The sequence below is a fragment of the Elephas maximus genome, chromosome 6, assembly GCF_024166365.1.
Source record: "Elephas maximus indicus isolate mEleMax1 chromosome 6, mEleMax1 primary haplotype, whole genome shotgun sequence".
NCBI lineage: Eukaryota > Metazoa > Chordata > Mammalia > Proboscidea > Elephantidae > Elephas > Elephas maximus.
Window position 1 is genome coordinate 115,824,063 of NC_064824.1, and position 19,309 is coordinate 115,843,371.

Genomic DNA, 19,309 nt, shown 5'->3' on the forward strand with positions numbered 1-19,309 from the left:
AACCTAGATTATTGGTATTAGAAATAAGTTATAGAAATTCATTAAGACTGTAAGTATAACAGTGTCTTCCAAAGAACATCTGCTAAATAATTTCTTTTGAAGGTAATATATTGACACAAGTCTTGTTAAAGACTATGATAAAAAGACATTAGTGGCAGCAGTGAAAAACATGAAATGGGAACATGATTGGTCAGACAAGTGCACTGGAAAGGGGATGGCAGGATGAAGCCTTCTTTTAAAGGGCTTACACTGACACCACCCACCAATGGCTCAGGTCCTGGAACACACACACTCCCACCTGGCCCTGCCATGAGTTCATTGCCCAGGATATTGAAGCCTGGTTTTTCTTCTGATCACTTACATATCTCTCCCATTCATAGGCTCTCTCAGTCTCTCACTCTCATGCTCAGAAAGCATTTACTGAAAGACTGTTCTGTGGGAGGCACCAAGCATGGTGATCACCTTCACTAGGTTCAGGGCTCAGTGTTTTAGATTGAATATTATGAAATTGCCAATATTGGACAGTTTTTAGTCTACAAAATGACAGTTCCATATGGTTTAACTTAATATTACTCATGCATACAAACACATATTTTAAGGTTCCTAGGACAGATTCTGGCGCCAGAGTATTATTTATTAATTTTGCAAACTTGAGTAAGTTACTTAGCTCATCTGGGCCTCATTTTCTGCCTTTGGAAATGGAGATAATAATAGTTCCTCCTTAATGGGGTTGTGGTGAGGATTAAATGACTTAATCCTTATAAAGCACTTGTATTGCCTGGCACATAGTAAGTGCTCAAGAAATGTTAGCTATTATCATTATTACTCAGAGGTATTATTACTATCATCTATGACAGCTCATGTATGTTGTTGTTAGTTGCCATCCAGTTGGACATGGTGACTTTAAGTATGACAGAACAAAACATTACCCAGTCCTGGGCCATCTTCACGATCATTGGTATATTTAAGCCCACTGTTGTAGTTATGGAAACCCTGGTGGCATAGCGGTTAAGAGCAGCAGCTGCTAACCAAAATGTCAGCGGTTTAAATCTACCAGGTGCTCCTTGGAAACCCTATAAGGCAGTCCAACTTTGTCCTAAAGGATCGCTATGAGTCGGAATCAACTCAACAGCAATGGATTTTTTTATTGTAGCTGTGGTGTTAATTCATCTTATTGAGGATTTCCCTCATTTTCGCTGACTGTCTACCAAACGTGATGTCCATCTCTAGCAGTTGGTCTTTCCCGATGACATGTCCAAAGAAAGCAAGATGAAGTCTTGCCACCCTTGCTTCTAAAGAGCGTTCTGGTTGGAAAAAAATATTTTAAAAGGAGACTTGCTCAAACTAGAGAAAGAGCTCTTGCTGTCCTTCTTAGCCAGGAAATTTTGAACAAACAATAAGGGAAAGTGGATATTTCATTTAAACTATAAAAATCCAACAAAATCTCTTCAAAGAAGCAATTTGGAATTTTCATGTTTGACTTCTTTGTAGAATGTTCAAAATGCCATGGGGAAGGACGAGAGGTGCACTGGAGGTAGGCGCAGGGGCACCAAGTGGCCATCCTGGCTTTGTTTCACTTTGGGGACGGGGTTTTCAAGTCTAGAAACTTGCCTGTTTATTCTGAACACAAGCCAAGGGGTGAGCACCATTTGTGAGGAGTCAGTGCTGAGTTTCCTGTTTATGCAGGGAGGGTCTGAAGGGCAGAAGGCAGCCACAAAGACTGATGGACAGGTAGACAGACGTGTCTGGAGTCAGGACCGAGCCGCTGACCAACACTTCAGTGAGACACACAGTTGGTTTAACTCAGGCTGCTTGGAACGAAAGCCAGAGGTCCAAGAAGTCACTGTGTTATTAAAAGTCTCTGGCTGGAGGATTGCATGGGTGCCTTCGAGGCAAAGATTTTCCAGTGCAAATTCAGTAGCACATTGAGCCTGGCCAACAGCAAAACTCTGAGAAGCAGCAGGCTAATAGCCCCCATAGTCTGTCTGGTGGGTCACTCCAACAACCAAGGGGCTTATTCACTAGAGAGAGACTGAGAGAGAGAGAGAAGCAGAAGAAAACCAGATGAATAGGTGTTGAACTAGGCTGGCTGGTCAAGTCAAAGGGTTTGATCCAGCGTCTCCAAAAGGGATCATAAAACCCAGGAGAGAGCTGAGAGGGACATGGGGCCAGTCCTTTTACTTTCAGGGCCTCAGTTTCACCACCTGAGATATGGTGATTAAACCTACCATGGGGCTGTTGTGAGGTTGAAAGGAGATAACGAATGTGCGTTGCCCAGTGCACCTTAGCTCACTTTTTACCCTCTGTTCAAAGCCACCGCAGGGCAGAGCCAACAATTCTGGCCCTGACAGGCACACGAAACCTGCCCTGCCTGTGACAGCAGGTCCCCCTCCTCCCTTCCCTCTCCCTCACCCTGTCTTCCCCTCCTGGCTTTGCCCCAGAACGCTCCGGGGCTCAGAGGCCAACTGCCAAACCTTGGGGATGCCAGGACTGGCTTTCAGGGACGCCCTCCCCTCCACCCTCTCCAACTTCATCCCCACGTGGCAGCCCTGCTCTGGGCTCCCTCCCTGCAGGATGAGGCCCCTGGCTGCCCCAGCCTTCTGTGCCAGCACTTGCAGGGGGATTCATCTGAAACCACAAGGAAGACAGTCTGTGTTTATTTGGGGCGTGCAGAGGAGCCAGCAGCTATGAAAGGAGCTGCATTCCAGAACGCTCCATGATTCCCATCAGCCTGTGTCAGTCAGACCCTTACCTGGAAGGATAGATAAGCTTTCTCTTTCCAATTTCTCATAAAGAGGACCACACACTAGTTCCAGCCTGAAATTCCCCTTTTTACTCAGTGACAATGCAATCCAATCCTGTGCCTTATCCAAGACTGAGAGCGAAATGGTGAGGACAATGACACTTCTTTATTTTAATATTTCAACTTTTTATTGGAATACAGTACATAGGGAAAAATTGTACAAACTGTAACTGTACAGCTGGGGGTGGATGGCAGGGAAGAACTGACATGAGACCCGGCTCCAACATTTTAAGCTACACCACCAAGCCTCCTCTTAAAAGAAAAAAGAATTGAGAACGTTACGCAGTAACCATCTTAGTGTATTTATTACAACCAGTGGTTTGCTGGAGCCAGCTCGCACCAGCTTGGAAGAACCAATTGTGATGTCACTTTCCAACTCTATATTCTGAGACATCACATACACCGGAAAAAAAAAAACCTGTTGCTGTCAAATCGATTCAGACTCACAGCGACTCGACAGGACAGAGTACGTTTCCTAGGGTTTCCAAGGAGCGGCTGGTGGATTTGAACTGCCGACCTTTTTGGTTAGCAGCCAAGCTCTTAACCACTGAAATCAGCGTTAGTGGGAGTACTTATACCAACAGAAATCACAAAACGCTACAAACCAGGGCTTTTTTTTCACTCTGGAGGAACACTTGGTAAGTACTAGCAAACCACTGCTTATAACTGTCCTAAAATGGGTGAAGAGGTTCAAGTAACTTTCTGACAAACTCCAGTTTAATCAGCCCCAGCCCTTTTTCTCAGAAGGGGCCTTTCTCCGTTTCCCATTATCCCGCCCTCAGAGTATACAGCCTGGGCTGTCTTCCTTCTGGAAGCCTGCCTACATTTAACAACTTACACCCTCACCTTTTCTCCTCTTATCTGTTCTCTTTTCAATTATTTCTGTTCTTTGAATATGTTTAAGTGATTCTCCAGAGAGATATCTAGCTGGTTGATACGCATACCCCAGAACTTCCCAGAAAGAAACCACTGCTTTGTGGGTGACAGTGAGGCCCTCCGCCAGCCTCCAGACCCCTTTGGACTGCAAACACTTTCTATCTGTCCCACTGGCTTCCCCTAACACTGCCTTTCTCAGTTCATTGCATTTCCAACCTGACTCAAAACTGCCCAGTAAGAACAAAATGGACAGCCCCATCACTTGCCTGACCCTCAGTCCCCTCCTCTGTTAAATGGGCCCATCCAAACCAAACCCATTGACTTCAAGTCAATTCTGACTCATAGTTACCCTCAAGGACAGAGTAGAGCTGTCCCATAGAATTTCCAAGGCTCTAATCTTTACGGAAGCAGACTGCCACATCTTTCTCTTGAAGAATGGCTGCTGGGTTTAAGCCGCTGGCTTTTCAGTTAGCAGCTGAGCACTTAAGCACTGTGCCACCAGGGCTTCAAGTTAAATGGGCAGCATGGGTCAAATGATGCCCCCATCCCTTCAGACTCAGATGACTGGCTTCCGTGTACACCGTGTGTTCCTTTCTACAGCTTGACTGTACAGGAAACTTTTCACCTGAATGAGAGGGGTGGGGCAAAACATTGAAGGAATCTTTTCAGGACCCTTCACCTGACCTCTGTCTGAGCAAATAATTTATCTCCAGAAAAAAGCACTTCGCTGATGGGTCCAGGCTGTTCCTCTCAGGTTGGGGCAGGGAACAGAGACTGGATTTATGAGGTGACGTCAGCTTGAAGACCAGGACGCAGGGCCTCAGCTGTGCTTTACACACTCCTCAATTGTTTTAACGGCCCTGCTCCTGAAGGACTCCAAATCTCTCCCGGAGCTAAGCTTTATTAAAATGGCAAAGAAGGAGAGGAGTGTTTTTCCAGATAGATCAGCTTATTTAGACTCTGCTCTCTGTCCTCTAACCCTGTCTACTGGAAAGCACTCCCAGAGGGAAGGAAATGAAGAATTGCAAAGTACTCGCAGGTACATGTTTAATGCCTTAAACTCTTGCATTGTGTTAACAACTATTCATGGGTTGGGCTTTAAAGATATAGATGGATTCTCAATCTGAGCAATTTAAATAATCCCTGAGAGAGAACTAAGGAGAAGATTTACGGCCTTAGTAACTAAAAGACACACCAGAGTTTAGCCTGCAGGCTGAGTTTCCTCACTCAGTGTATCACAGTGCAATTCCCTGAGAGGATGGAGATAAAACTAGGCTTAAAGAATGAATGGGGTGAGAGGGTGTGGAGTATAAAGAGGGGGAGAAGCAGTTAGAAGCCAGAGCAAGAGAAGGGGGATGGGCAGAGTTGAGCAAGAGGGGAGGGAGGCAAAGCTTTTGTCCTAGAGACACATTAGAGAGGCAACGATGGAGTAGAAAATACATGTTTTTTTTTACTTTCTATGTATTTATTGCATATACGGTGTGTGTGTGTGTGTGTGTGTGTGTGTGTGCAGTTTCTCTGTACATAGACTACATATATACCTGTCTATTTCCAGGACTAAAGAAATGTAAAGACAGAGGCTTGCTTATATATTTTTTTAAATAATTTTTACTGTGCTTTAAGTGAAAGTTTACAAATCAAGTCAGTCTCTCACACAAAAACCAATATACACCTTGCTACACACTCCCAATTACTCTCCCCCTAATGAGACAGCCCGCTCTTTCCCTCCACTCTCTTTTCGTGTCCCTTTCATCAGCTTCTAACCCCCTCCACCCTCTCGTCTCGCAGGAGATGCCAACGTAGTCTCAAGTGTCCACCTGATCCAAGAAGCTCACTCCTCACCAGCATCCCTCTTCAACCCATTGTCCAGTCCAATCCATGTCTGAAGAGTTGGCTTCGGGAATGGTTCCTGTCCTAGGCCAACAGAAGGTCTGGGGGCCATGACCACTGGGGTCCGTTTAGTCTCAGTCAGACCATTAAGTCTGGTCTTATGAGAATTTGGGGTCTGCATCCCACTGCTCTCCTGCTCCCTCAGGGTTCTCTGTTATGTTCCCTGTCAGGGCAGTCATCGGTTGTAGGCAGGCACCATCTAGTTCTTCTGGTCTCTGGTTCATGTGGCCCCTTCTGTCTCGCGCTCGTAATCGCTTTGTGTCCTTGGTGTTCTTCATTCTCCTTTGATCCAGGGGGTTGAGACCAACTGATGCATCTTAGATGGCTACTTGTTAGCGTTTAAGACCCCAGACGCCACTCTTCAAAGTGGGATGCAGAATGTTTTGTTAATAGATTTTATTATGCCAATTGACTTAGATGTCCCCTGAAACCATGGTCCCCAGACCCCTGCCCCTGCTACGCAGGCCTTCAAAGCATTCAGTTTATTCAGGAAACTTTTTGCTTTTGGTTTTTAGTCCAATTGTGCTGACCTCCCCTGTATTGTGTGCTGTCTTTCCCTTCACCTAAAGTAGTTCCTCTCTACCACCTAATTAGTGAATGCCCCCTCCCAACCCCCTCTCATAACCACAAAAGAATGTTTTCTTCTCAGTTTAAACTATTTCTCAAGTTCTTATAATAGTGGGCTTATACAATATTTGTCCTTTCGCAACTAATTTCATTCAGCATAATGCCTTCCAGGTTCCTCCACGTTATGAAATGTTTCACAGATTCCTCACTGTTCTTTATCGATGCATAGTATTCCATTGTGTGAATATACCGTAATTTATTTATCCATTCATCCACTGATGGGCACCTTGGTTGCTTCTGTATTTTGCTGTTGTAAACAGTGCTGCAATAAACATGGGTGTGCATATATCTGTTCATGTAAAGGCTCTTATTTCTCTAGGATATATTCCAAGGAATGGGATTGCTGGATCGTAGGGTAGTTCTACTTCTAGCTTTTTAAAGAAGCGCCAAATCGATTTCCAAAGTGGTTGTACCATTTGACATTCCCACCAGCAGTGTAGAAGTGTTCCAATCTCTCCATAGCCTCTCCAACATTTATTATTTTGTGTTTTTTGGATTAATGCCAGCCTTGTTGGAGTGAGATGAAATCTCATTGCAGTTTTGATCTGCATTTCTCTAATGGCTAATGATCGTGAACATTTCCTCATATATCTGTTAGCTACCTGAATGTCTTCTTTAGTGAAGTGTCTATTCATATCTTTTGCCCATTTTTTAATTGGGTTATTTGTCTTTTTGCAGTTGAGTTTTTGTAGTATCATGTAGATTTTAGAGATCAGGCACTGACCAGATATGTCATAGCTAAAAACTTTTTCCCAGTCTGTAGGTAGTCTTTTTACTCTTTTGGTGAAGTCTTTGGATGAGCATAGGTGTTTGATTTTTAGGAGCTCCCAGTTATCTAGTTTTTCTTCTACATTCTTTATAATGTTTTGTATACTGTTTATGCCATGTATTAGGGCTCCTAGGGTTGTCCCTATTTTTTCTTCCATGGTCTTTATCATTTTAGATTTTATATTTAGGTCTTTGATCCATTTTGAGTTAGTTTTTATGCATGGAGTGAGGTATGGGTCTTGTTTCATTTTTTTGCACATGGATATCCAGTTATGCCAGCACCATTTGTTAAAAAGACTGTCTTTTCCCCACTTAACTGTTTTGGGGCCTTTGTCAAATACCAACTGCTCATACATGGATGGATTTATGTCTGGATTCTCAATTCTGTTCCTTTGGTCCATGTATCTGTTGTTGTACCAGTACCAGGCTGTTTTGACTACTGTGGCGGTATAATAGGTTCTAAAATCAGGTGCAGTAAGGCCTCCCACTTTGTTCTTCTTTTTCAGTTATGCCTTATTTATCCGGGGCCTCTTTCCCTTCCATATGAAATTGGTGATTTGTTTCTCCATCTCATTAAAGAATGTCATTGGGATTTGGATCAGAATTGCATTAAATGTATAGATCGCTTTTGGTAGAATAGACATTTTTATAATGTTAAGTCTTCCTATCCATGAGCAAGGTATGTTTTTCCACTTATGTAAGAGACTTGCTTACATTTTGAAATCTAGAAACATATATTAATTATTGAGGTGAAAGACTCTGAAGCCTTGAAATACCTCATTTATGGGAAAAAAAAGTATTATTGTTGCAACTTGGCAAGATGTTTGAGGGATGGTACTGCTGCTAGAGAAATAATTACAGGGAAAGTGAGAGGGTTTAGTTGAGGAGAAGTGAGAGGAAGAAAGGACCCATCAGAAGTGTATGTCTGTGTGTGTTGGGCAAAGCCATGGTGAGGCAGCAGCCAAGCATGGAATGGGAAAAGCCAAGGAAAGGATCTGCAACATTATGCTTTGATCCCAACATTCCTCCTATATTTAGAAATAAGTAATTCTGCCTGAAAATATCAGGAAAGTCTCTTCAGAGGAGGTAGTGCTTAAGCCAACATTTGAGGAAGTTTCTCTTGTAGAAAAGGTGGGGTGGGGGGGGGGTCTCCTGGTGGAAAAAACAGTGTTTGCAAAGACCCAAAGGGTGGGGGAGATTGATGCACTGGGTTAATTGCAAGTATCAAACCTGGAATTAAGAGATGAACAACAAAATAGGGGTGAAAGAAGATTAATTATAAGTGACCGTGTGCATCATGCAAAGAGTTTACATTTTATCCAGTAGGGTGTGGAACAAGGAGCCATTGGGAACTCTTCACCAGGAAAGTGACAAGATGAGAGCTGTGTGTCATTATGACAACTGGTTTACTGAACACTCTCTACTCAGTGGCTGCAAACATGAAGTAGTTACTGGGTTTTTCCCCCCAATCACTGAATTCATCCATGTTATGTCAAAGCTCCCTTCCTGGTCTTGTAATGATATCTTGACCACAGTTTTTGGTCATTTTCAGTTATTAGAAGACATCCAATTTAAAGCTATAACATCATATCCCATTCAAGATTTTCCCCTTCCCTATTTTTTTAAATTGTGATTTAGGTGAAAGTTTACATAGCAAATAAGTTTCTCATTAACCAGTTAATACACAAATTGTTTTGTGACATTGGCGTGTTAACACTCTCCCCTTCTCCACCCCAAGTTCCCTGTTTCTATTCATTCAGTTTTCCTGTCCCTTTCTACCTTCTCATCTTTGCTTTTGGGGTGGTGTGCCCTTTAGTCTCAAATACGTGATTGGACTATGAAGCATGTCCCTCATGTGTGCTATTGTTAGCCCTGTAGACCTGTCTAATCTTTGGCTAAAAGGTGAACCTCAGAAGTTACTTCGCCACTGAGTTAAAAAGGTGTTGGGGGCCATACCCTCAGGGTCTCTTCAATCTCTGTCAGACTAGCAAAACTGGTCTTTGTGTGTGTGTGTGTCCGTGTCTGTGTCTGTGTGTCTGTGCGTGTGAATTTGAATTTTGTTCTACATTTTTCTCCCACTCTGTCTGGGACCCTCTACCGTGATCCCTGCCAGAGCAGTCGGTGGTGGTAACCCAGCACCATCTAGTTGTTTCAGGCTCAGTCTGGTGGAGGGTGTGGATTTGTGGTCCATTAGTCCTTCGGACAAATCTTTCCCTGTGTCTCTGATCATTCTCCTTTGCTCCAGCTGGGATGGAACTAGAAGATGTATCTTAGATGGTCGCTTGCACACTTTTAAGGCCCCAGTCCCTACTCGCCACAGTCAGGAGCAGAATATTTTCTTTACAGACTGTTACACCAGTTGAGCTAGATGTTCCCCGAAACAATGGTCCCCAGCCCTCAGCCCAGTAGCTTGGTCAACTGGGGCATCTGTGAAGCCTCTATGACTTTGCCCTAGTCAAGTTGTGCTGACTTCCCCAGTGTTGTGTACTGTCTTGCCCTTCGCCAAAGTTACCACTTATCTTTTATCTAGGTTTTTCCCCTCTTCACTCACTCCCTTCCTCATAACCATCAAAGATTGTTTCCTTCTGTGTGGAAACATTTTCGTGTGTTTTTATAAAAGTGGTCTCAGACAGTATTTCTCCTTTTATGATTTACTCATTTCAGTCAGCATATGCCCTCCAGATTCATCCACGTCATGAGATGTTTCACAGGTTCATCATTGTCTATTATCCTTGCATAGTACTCCGCTGTGGGTATGTACAATAGTTTGTTTACCTTTTCATCTGTTGATGGGCACCGAGGTTGTTTCCATCTTTTTGCTATTGTGAATAATGCTGCAATGAACATGGGTGTGCATATATGTCTATTTGTGTGATGTCTCTCATTTCTCTAGGACATAATCTTAGGAGTTGGATTTCTGGATCCTATGGTATTTCTATTTCTAACTTTTTAAGAAAGAGGCATAACGTCTTCCAGAATGGCTCTACCATTTGCATTCCCACCAGCAGTGCATAAGAGTTCCAATCTCCCCACAACTTCTCCAACATTTGTTATTTTCCGGTTTTGTGTGCGTGTGTGTGTGTGTGTGCCAGTAATGTCAGGGCGAGATTATATCTCATTGTAGTTCTGGTTTGCATTTCTCTGATGGCTAGTGATGACAAGCATTTCCTCATGTGTCTTTTAGCTACCTGAATGTCTTCTTTGCAGAAGTGTCTGTTCATATCCTTTGCCATTTTTTAATTGGATTATTTGTCTTTTTGCTGTAGAGGTGTTGGCTTTTCCTATAGATTTTAGAGATTAGACTTTTGTCAGATTTGTCATATCCAAAATTTTTTCCCCAGTCTGTAGGTTCTCTTTTTACTCTTTTGGTGAGTATAAGTATTAAATTTTAGAAGATCCCAGTTATCTAGCTTATCTTCTGGTGTTCGTGTGTTGTTAATTATGGTTTATGTGCTGTTTATGCCATATATTAGGGCCTCTAGTATTGACCCTATTTTTTCTCCTATGATCTTTATAGTTTTTGATTTTATATTTAGGTCTTTGATCTATTTTGAATTAGTTTTTGTGTACGGCGTGAGGTCTGGGTCCTGTTTCATTTTTTTACAGATAGACATACAGTTTTTCCAGCACTGTTTGTTAAAAAGAAAGTCTTTTCCCCATTTAAAGGGCTTTGGTCCTTTGAGAAAGGTCAAGTGGTCGTAGGTAGATAGACTTACATCTGGGTTCTCGATTCTGTTCCATCAGTCAATGGAACACCTAGGTTGTTTACATTTTTTTGCTGTTGTGAATACTGTGATTGTACCAGCACCAGGGTGTTGTGACTACTGTAGTTGCATGGTAGTCCTGAGGTCAGGTAGTGCAAGGCCTCCTACTTTGTTCTTTTTCTTCGATAATGCTTTACTTATCTGGGGCCTCTTTCCTTTCCATGTAAAGTTAATGATTAGTTTTTGTGATGCTGCCATTTTCTTTGTTCCTCTTACTCTCCTGTGCTGAGTTCTTTGTTTGTGCAATTTCTTTTCATTTATTTCATTATTGCAGATTTTGCATTTACTAAGTTTTTTTTTTTTTTAAGACTTTATGTTTTCTTCTTTATTTTGATGAGTAGGTTTGTTAACTTCCTTTATGGTTATCTTGAAATATACCTTCATCTTCCTAAATTTGAACCAGTCTTTCATTACTTGATATCACCTTGACTTCCTCTCCATTTGAAATTTCTTTATCTACACAGTATATTCCCCTTTTAATGTTCTAACATTGTCATCACTTGCAGATTGATGTCTCTAGTTCCCTGTTTTGAATCTTTCAGTTTTGTTTTATCCTTGAGAGTTTATTACCTAGGTCAGTATTTGGTTGATACTGATCTGTGTTCCTTCATTTAAGATTCAGGGTTCTAGGATTGATGTCTATATCTGTTTTACTTGGTTTTTTGGGTCTTTGTTGCAGCAAGATGGCTTAGTACATCTGACTAGTCTGACATCTTGGCTCTGCCTCCCCTCCCTTTCTCTATTTGTGATTAGACAGACCAGAATGGAGAAGTCTTCTCTTTCACTTCTTTTCTCCTCCCATCCTGTAGTGGTGGTGTGAATCATTGGAAAAGAAATGCTGCCAGACCAGATGGTGGGGGATAAGGATGAGGGAGTAGGGAGAAAGGAAGGCATCTTGGACAAGATGACCCTGAGCCAAGCCTTGAAGCACAAGTGGGTATTACCCAAGATGCAATAAAGTCCGGGAAGAAAGAGCTGTATAGTCAAAAGGTGTGAGAACAGAAAAAGTAGCCCTGGTGGTACAGTGGTTAAATGCTCTGCTGCTAACCAAAAAGTCAGATGTTCAAACCTACCACTCCACAGGAGAAAGAAGTAGCAGTCCATAAAGATTAGCTTCCATAAAGATTAGAGTCTTGAAAGCCTGTGGGGCAGTTCTACTTTGTGCTATAGGGTTGCTATGAGTCAGAATCAACTTGATGACAATGGGATGAGAACAGAAAGCAGTTGTGTGTGATAGAAGACATCTCCCATCTTCAGTGAAAATGCAGTGAGAACAGACAGCAGGTTTTGTTACAGAAGAATCCTATATCATGAGCATGGAAAGTTTTCTGATCCTTGTGTGCTAGAGGAGGGTTGCATAGCAGATGGGTTAAGAGAAATTAAAACTAGAGACCTCGGTAGCTGTCAGATTATAAAGTATGTGGAAGAAGGATAGGTTGTGTGGAGAACACCAAAACAGAGTCTGCATGTACCACACCAACAAACATGTTGTTGTTGTTGTTAGGTGCCGTCGAGGCGGTTCCCACTCTTAGCGACCCTATGCATAACAGAACGAAACACTGCCTGGTCCTGCGCCATCCTTACAATCATTGTTACGCTTGAACTCATTGTTGCAGCCACTGTGTCAGTCCACCTAGTTGAGGGTCTTCCTCTCTTCTGCTGACCCTGTACTTTGCCAAGCATGATGTCCTTCTCCAGGGACTGATCCCTCCTGACAACATGTCCAAAGTATGTAAGATGCAGACTTGCCATCCTTGCTTCTAAGGAGCATTCTGGTTGTACTTCTTCTAAGACAGATTTTTTCATTCTTTTGGCAGTCCAGACAAACATGTAGGAGAAAGGAGAGACTAATCCATTGCTGTTGAGTCAATTTGGACTCGTAGTGACCCTATAGAGGACTAGAAACTTGCCTGTACTGAATAAAATATAAATAGGAGTTATACGCTTCTTTATTTGAAGAGTTTATAATTAGCCAAACAGTGATATTACTAAAAACACAAGGCTCTTCTAGGGGATTTGGGAATGCCAGAGTTGCACTGAAGTTGCATTTTCCGGAATCACATTCTCCAAAACTGAACACAAATGCCCAATTCCTTGGCCTGCTGTCTATGGGGAGGCCATGTTTAACAACATAAAGTCACTAATGAATGATTTAGTATCTCAAGACCTGAGTATGCCTGGATCTACCCTTCCCCAAACCTTTTCTTTCTTGAGAAGAACTCTTTGTGGATTTGGAAATGTGTAGCAAAGGGATGTCATTATAGAAAAAACCCGGTAAAATGTTCCGGAATTTGCCAAGGTATTTGCTTTCACCTTTTATGTTTGTGAAATATTGCCACCAACCCCTCTCAAATAAATGTTACTTTGGTGGCACGGTGGTTAAGTGCTACGGCTGCCAACCAAAGGGTCAGCAGTTCAAATCCACCAGGCGCTTCTTGGAAACTCTATGGAGCAACTCTACTCTGTCCTACAGGGTCACTAGGAGTCAGAATCGACTTGACAGCAATGGGTTTGATTTTTTCTTTCTCTTTGCAAGTACCCAATCATTTCTAGTCTTGCTGCAAGATGGTGGCCAAACTGTCATTTGATAATCCCTTAGCACAGTGTCTGGCACACAATAATAATAATAGTATTGGTTCACAAATATTGCCTATTATCATTAGACCAGTCCTCTGCAGCTTGCTTTACACCCAGGAGTGACAGCATCTTCCTCCCTCCCACCCAGCCACTGGTGGATGCCTGGTCTGAGTTCCTTGAGCACTTCAGTGAAGGGGCTTCATGGAAGGGCTTGGATAATGTGTTTGGTCTTTCCCAGACACCCTCCTCCCATCCTCAGCTCCAAATCCATTTATCCCTCCTGCAAAATGCTTACTGACAGAGAACTTGAGTGCTCAGAATAGTGCCAACTGCAGATGGGTCCCTCCAAACACAGCAGTCATGCTTCCCCTTGATCTGCCCAGGTGGAATCCAAAGCTGCCGTGTTTCTGTCTCCACCTAAAGGATTAACCCAGGGACTCTCCCTACCAACTGCTTTCTTGGGTCTTTGATTTTTCAGAGAGAAAATGCCTGTGGTTGAGGAATGAACTAGCACTGTTCAGTGTGAAGAAGAGGGATGCAAGTGCATTCAGCCAGAAAGCAATGTTATCAGGCCTCCCAAAGAGCCCTGGCCCACCTACATTTGCAAACACTCTCTTACAATGTGCCCTGTGTTTTTAAGTCACTCTAATTCTGACGCTTCTTTTATTAGGTTAAGACAAGTATGAGTTCCCAAGAATGCAACAAAGAAAGTCCATCAGAAATAAGGACTGAGAGGCAGTTTATTCCATGATTTTGAGCCCGCTGTCTGATTTCATGTAGGCTGCAGCCTGATTTCTTTTGAGTCATTTCTATCCTGCATTATTTAAATAATCTGGTACCATTAAACATTGTCATTCAGATTGGATTAGGTACAGATGCCCTTCTACAGGAACGTGCAAAACCAAATGACTCCCAGATTCATGTTCCCCTGAATTCCACCACCAAGTAGAATTTTCCAAAATGGTATCAAACAGTATAGGCACTGCAAAAGAACCACATGGTTATACAAAACATTTTACAGTCTAGAAAAGATGCCAAGAGGTCCTATATAGGCACTTTGTTCATATCCGAGAGAGATGGCTGGATTCAGATTCTAACCCTGTCACTTACTAAGTTGATTATCTTGTGAAAGTCACTTAACTTCTCTGTGCCTCAGTTTTCTCATCTGTAAAATTTGGCTAATAATTATATGTATTTCAGAGAGTTTTTATTAAGATTAAAGGTGGTAAAGAACTTAGGACAATCTCTTACACAGTCATTGCTTTTAGCTATTATTATCATAAGAGAAGACGTTCTGGTGGCATAATGGCTAAATGCTCAGCTGCTAACCAAAAAGGTGGCAAACCCACCCAGCAGCTGTGCAGGAGGAAGACCTGAAGATCTGCTTCCACAAAGATTACAGAAAAGAAAACCCTATGGGACACTTCTACTCTGTTACATGGGGTCACTATGAGTTGGAATCAACTCGACAGCCCCCAACAACAACAGCGTCATAAGAGGGGGGTCCCTGACTGGTTAAGTGTTTGGCTACTTAATTAAAGGTTGGCAGTTCGACTTCACCCAGATGCACCTCAGAAGAAAGGCTTGGCTATCCACATGTAAGACTTAGTTTCCAATGGGTCAACTGCAGAGGTTGGTAGTAAAGGTGATGTTTTTCCTCTAACCAGGAGTGAAATTAAAAAACCAAACCAGTTGCTGTTGAGCTGATTCCGACTCATGGCAACTTCATTTGTTTTCGGTCAGTATGTGCTTCTCAGGGCTTTCAGCGGTTGTGGAGTCCTACTCTGAAACACATGAGGTTGCCCTCAGTCGGAATCGACTCATTGGCAACTGGTTTGGGTTTTCTTTAGTTTATCATAAGAGATCTACGTATAAATACAATATATAGCAAAATACTATGAGATGCAGAGGGAGGTGTCTCTCACACAGAAGTTATTTGGTCTGTATTTGGAGAAGAAAGAATAAAGAGAGACCAAAAAGCTACTTCTGGTTGCTGGTGCCGTCGAGTCGGTTCCTACTCATAGCGACCCTATGTACAACAAAACGAAACACTGCCCGGTCCCGTGCCATGCCCACAATCATTGTTACGCTTGAGCCCACTGTTGCAGCCACTGTGTCAATCCATGTCATTATTGAGGGTCTTCCTCTTTTTCGCTGACTCTCTACTTTACCCAAGCATCATGTCCTTCTCCAGGGACTGATCCCTCCTGATAACACGTCTAAAGTATGTGAGATGTAGTAGTGACTATAAAAGTAGAAAAGGAATATTGATTGGTCACTAGGAATATTTGACAAACTTTTGTGGTCTGACACACCCTTCCTCATGATAGGGATGGAGCTACCTAAGTACACCTGCAGCCACTCAACAACTCCTCCCTGTGACGTCAGGGCTCCCCACCCTCCCTTGGCCAGAGCCCATGAGGAATTTCCATTACCTCATCACCATTTCCTCCTCTGGATGTACTTGTGTAATCTGTTATATTTTCCAAATATGGAAAATGTTTTACAGGGATTACATTTTAGGCAGGCTGCTTCCTGAAGACCTAGAAGTTCTCACTTTAATCTTATTAACACATTCTTCAGATTGCACTGCTGGGTGGGTGACTTCAGGGAGACTTCTCTATAGCTGGCTAATACAGCCATGGGGTGTGGTCTCGCAGCCAGTCAGGGAAATCTTCCTCCCCAAACTCCTGTTCTGACCCCTTCTCGACCTTCGGCTCCTGGATCTTGGGGTCTGACTTATTTCGAAGATAAATTCTGGAATAAGTGAAGTGTGAACAAGAACCATAGGATTATTGATAGGTAATAGTGAATTGGAGTCTCTGAGCAGTGCAACCTGTTCACCCATTCAGCTGCTAAGCGAAATGTAAGAGGTTCAAATCCACTTAGAGGTACCTTGGAAAAAAGACCTGGCTGGCAATCTACTTCCCAAAAAATCAGCCATAGAAATCCCTATGGAGCACTGTTATACTCTGACACATATGGGGTTGCCATGAATCAGAATCAACTCCACATCAACTGGTTTAACAGTGAATTCCCACCCCCCTGCCCCCCACCCCCCCCCCACACACCAAATGGCTGCTTAAGATGCAAACTTGAGATTGCAAATTTGAGAATAACTGCTACCTTTGGATGATTCAAAACTATTCTTCCATGGCAGTGTGTCTGAAGGGATGATCCAGAGACCATCTATATTAGAAGGGCTTCCGGTGCTGCTTAAATGCAGATTCCTGGCCTCCCCCCGCCCCCAAAAAAAAAAAAACAAAAAACCAGTTCTCCTAAATCACAATCTCCTGTGAAGGTGCTGCGATCTGCGTTTTTAACAATCTCCATGGGTGATAGGACCAGGACTATTTTGGTTTTAGCATTCAGGAACCCCTTGAGTTTTGGGTACACTTTATGGGTAAATGTTTCTTCCTATCTTATGGTAAGTGCCCAGCTGCTAACCAAAATGTCGGCAGTTCAAATCTACTAGTCACTCCTTGGAAACCCTATGGGACAGTTCTACTCTGTCACATAGGGTTGCTATTAGTCAGAATCAAGTCACCAGCAATGGGTTTGGTTTGGTTTGGTGTCTAATGGTATTCTTATAGATACCACACTAACAAAGATGCCACTTCTACTTGGTAGAAGTCTCTGGGCCTTTGATGTGACTTTAATCCAGCATGACATGGAGGTGAAGAAGCTCCCACAGACATAGATCTTGGTAAGAGCATTCTGTGGGGGCTTTGGTATTTGGGAGACCCAGAGCAGTTGTTTAGTTACATTAGTTTTTCTTTTTTCTGAACCTCAAGTGCAGAGAGTTAAATTTAGTCCTGCACTCTGGGTTTAAGTAGTTATTTACTCTCACTTATCTCCACTCCCCATGCCCAACAGGCAAACGTTACAATGTGGTTGTTATACATCCTTGAATTTCTATGTATCCTTATAAAAAAAAAAAAAAAAATTTTTTTTTTTTTTTTTTATAAAATATGTACTGTTATTTCCTGTGTATTTTGATTTATACAAATTGTATTCTGCTACAGACATCATTCTCTTACCTTTTTCTGCTAGGAATTGTAGTAAATGTTGTGTAGGCCTTTCTGTTGCCTTTTGTGGTAGGCAGCTTCTAAGATGGCTCCCAATCACTTCAGCCTCTTGGTATTCATGCCTTTGTGTAATCGCCTCACTCTGAGTGTGGGCTAGAGCTAGTGACTTGCTCCTAATGAACAAAATGTGGCAAAAGTGATGGGGTATCAGTTCCAACATTAGGTTACAAAAAGTCTATGACTTTCTTTCTTGCTCTCTCACTTGTTCACTCTGATAGGAGCTAGCAGACATGTTAAGAGCTGTCCTATATAAACGTCCATATGGCAAGGATTTGTGAGAGGCCTGCGGCCAACAGCCAGCAAAGAATTGAGGCCCTTAGTACAAGAGCCAGTGAGGAACTGATTCCTGCCAACAACCTCATGAGTAAGCTTGGAAGCAAACCCTCCCCCAGTCAAAACTTGAGTTGACTGTAGCTCCAGCCAACAACTGGCCTTGTGACAGACTCTGAGCCAGAGGACCCAGCTGAGCCATACTGGGCCCTGACCCACAAAAACTGTGAGGTAATAAATGTTTGTTGTCTTAAGCCACTAACTTTAGGGTAATTTGTTATACAGCAATAGATAATTAATGTACTTTTAATCACTGTATACTATCCATAGCATGCTACCACCTCATGTTACTTGTCTGTTCCCTGTAGTGATGGACACCTGGCTGAATCTAACTCCTGCTACTACAACCACGATTGCAGTGAACACTGTGAGTCACCTCCTTCTGGACCTATGTGAAAAGTTCTCTGGGATATATATGCAGAATGGGACTGCACAGACCCAGAGACTAGGGAAGCATCTGAAACAATGTCAGTTTCTTCAATCCCTAAATTGTTCTTCCTACTTTTAAAAGATTCCCCCCACCATGAATTTTATTCCAAAGGCAGGTAGTCCTTTGTGGTTGTTGTTGTTGTTAGGTGCCGTCGAGTCGGTTCCGACTCATAGCAACCCTTTGCACAACAGAACAAAACACTACCTGGTCCTGAGCCATCCTCACAATCATTGTTATGCTTGAGCTCACTGTTGCAGCCACCGTGTCAATCCACCTCATCGAGGGTCTTCCTCTTTTCCGCTTACCCTGTACTTTTGCCAAGCATGATGTCCTTCTCCAGGGACTGATCCCTCCTAACAACATGCCCAAAGTACATAAGGCACAGTCTCGCCATCCTTTCTTCTAAGGAGCATTCTGGCTGTACTTCTTCCTAGACAGATTTGTTCATTCTTTTGGCAGTCCATGGTACATTCAATATTCTTCGCCAACACCACAATTCAAAGGCGTCGATTCTTCTTTGGTCTTCCTTATTCATTGTCCAGCTTTCACACGCATATGATGCGATTGAAAATACCATGGTTTGGGTCAGGCACACCTTAGTCTTCAAGGTGACATCTTTGCTCTTCAACACTTTAAAGAGGTCCTTTGCAGCAGATTTACCCCCACGTGTCTGTCAGTTTGTCATACTGTGGGGGCTTGTGTGTTGCTGTGATGATCGAAGCTATGCCACTGGTATTCAGATACCAACAGGGTCTCCCATGGAGGACAGGTTTCAGCTGAGCTTCCAGACTAAGACAGACTAGGAAGAAGGACCCGGCAGTCTACTTCTGAAAAGCATTAGCCAGTGAAAACCTTATGAATAGCAGCGGAACATTGTCTGATATAGTGCTGGGAGATGAGCCCCTCAGATTGGAAGGCACTCAAAAGATGACTGGGGAAGAGCTGCCTCCTCAAAGTAGAGTCGACCTTAATGACATGGATGGAGTAAAGCTTTCAGGACCTTCATGTGCTGATGTGGCACGACTCAAAATGAGAAGAAACAGCTGCAAACATCCATTAATAATCAGAACATGGAATGTATGAAGTATAAATCTAGGAGAAATGGAAATCATCAAAAATGAAATGGAATGCATAAACATCAATATCCTAGGCATTA

General features: G+C 42.8%; 2 long non-coding RNA genes across 3 annotated transcripts in view; one reads left to right on the plus strand and one right to left on the minus strand.

Annotated features, from left to right (window-relative positions):
• LOC126078079 (uncharacterized) overlaps positions 1-19,309 on the minus strand; it is a 470,413-nt gene that overhangs the window by 225,951 nt on the left and 225,153 nt on the right. The gene's annotated exons all lie outside the window — the stretch shown is intronic.
• Positions 4,508-19,309, plus strand: part of LOC126078078 (uncharacterized) — a 42,961-nt gene continuing 28,159 nt past the window's right edge. The window contains exons 1-2 of the long non-coding RNA XR_007517955.1: positions 4,508-4,718; positions 18,032-18,090. This is a non-coding gene — a long non-coding RNA (uncharacterized LOC126078078). The remainder of the gene's footprint in view (positions 4,719-18,031; positions 18,091-19,309) is intronic.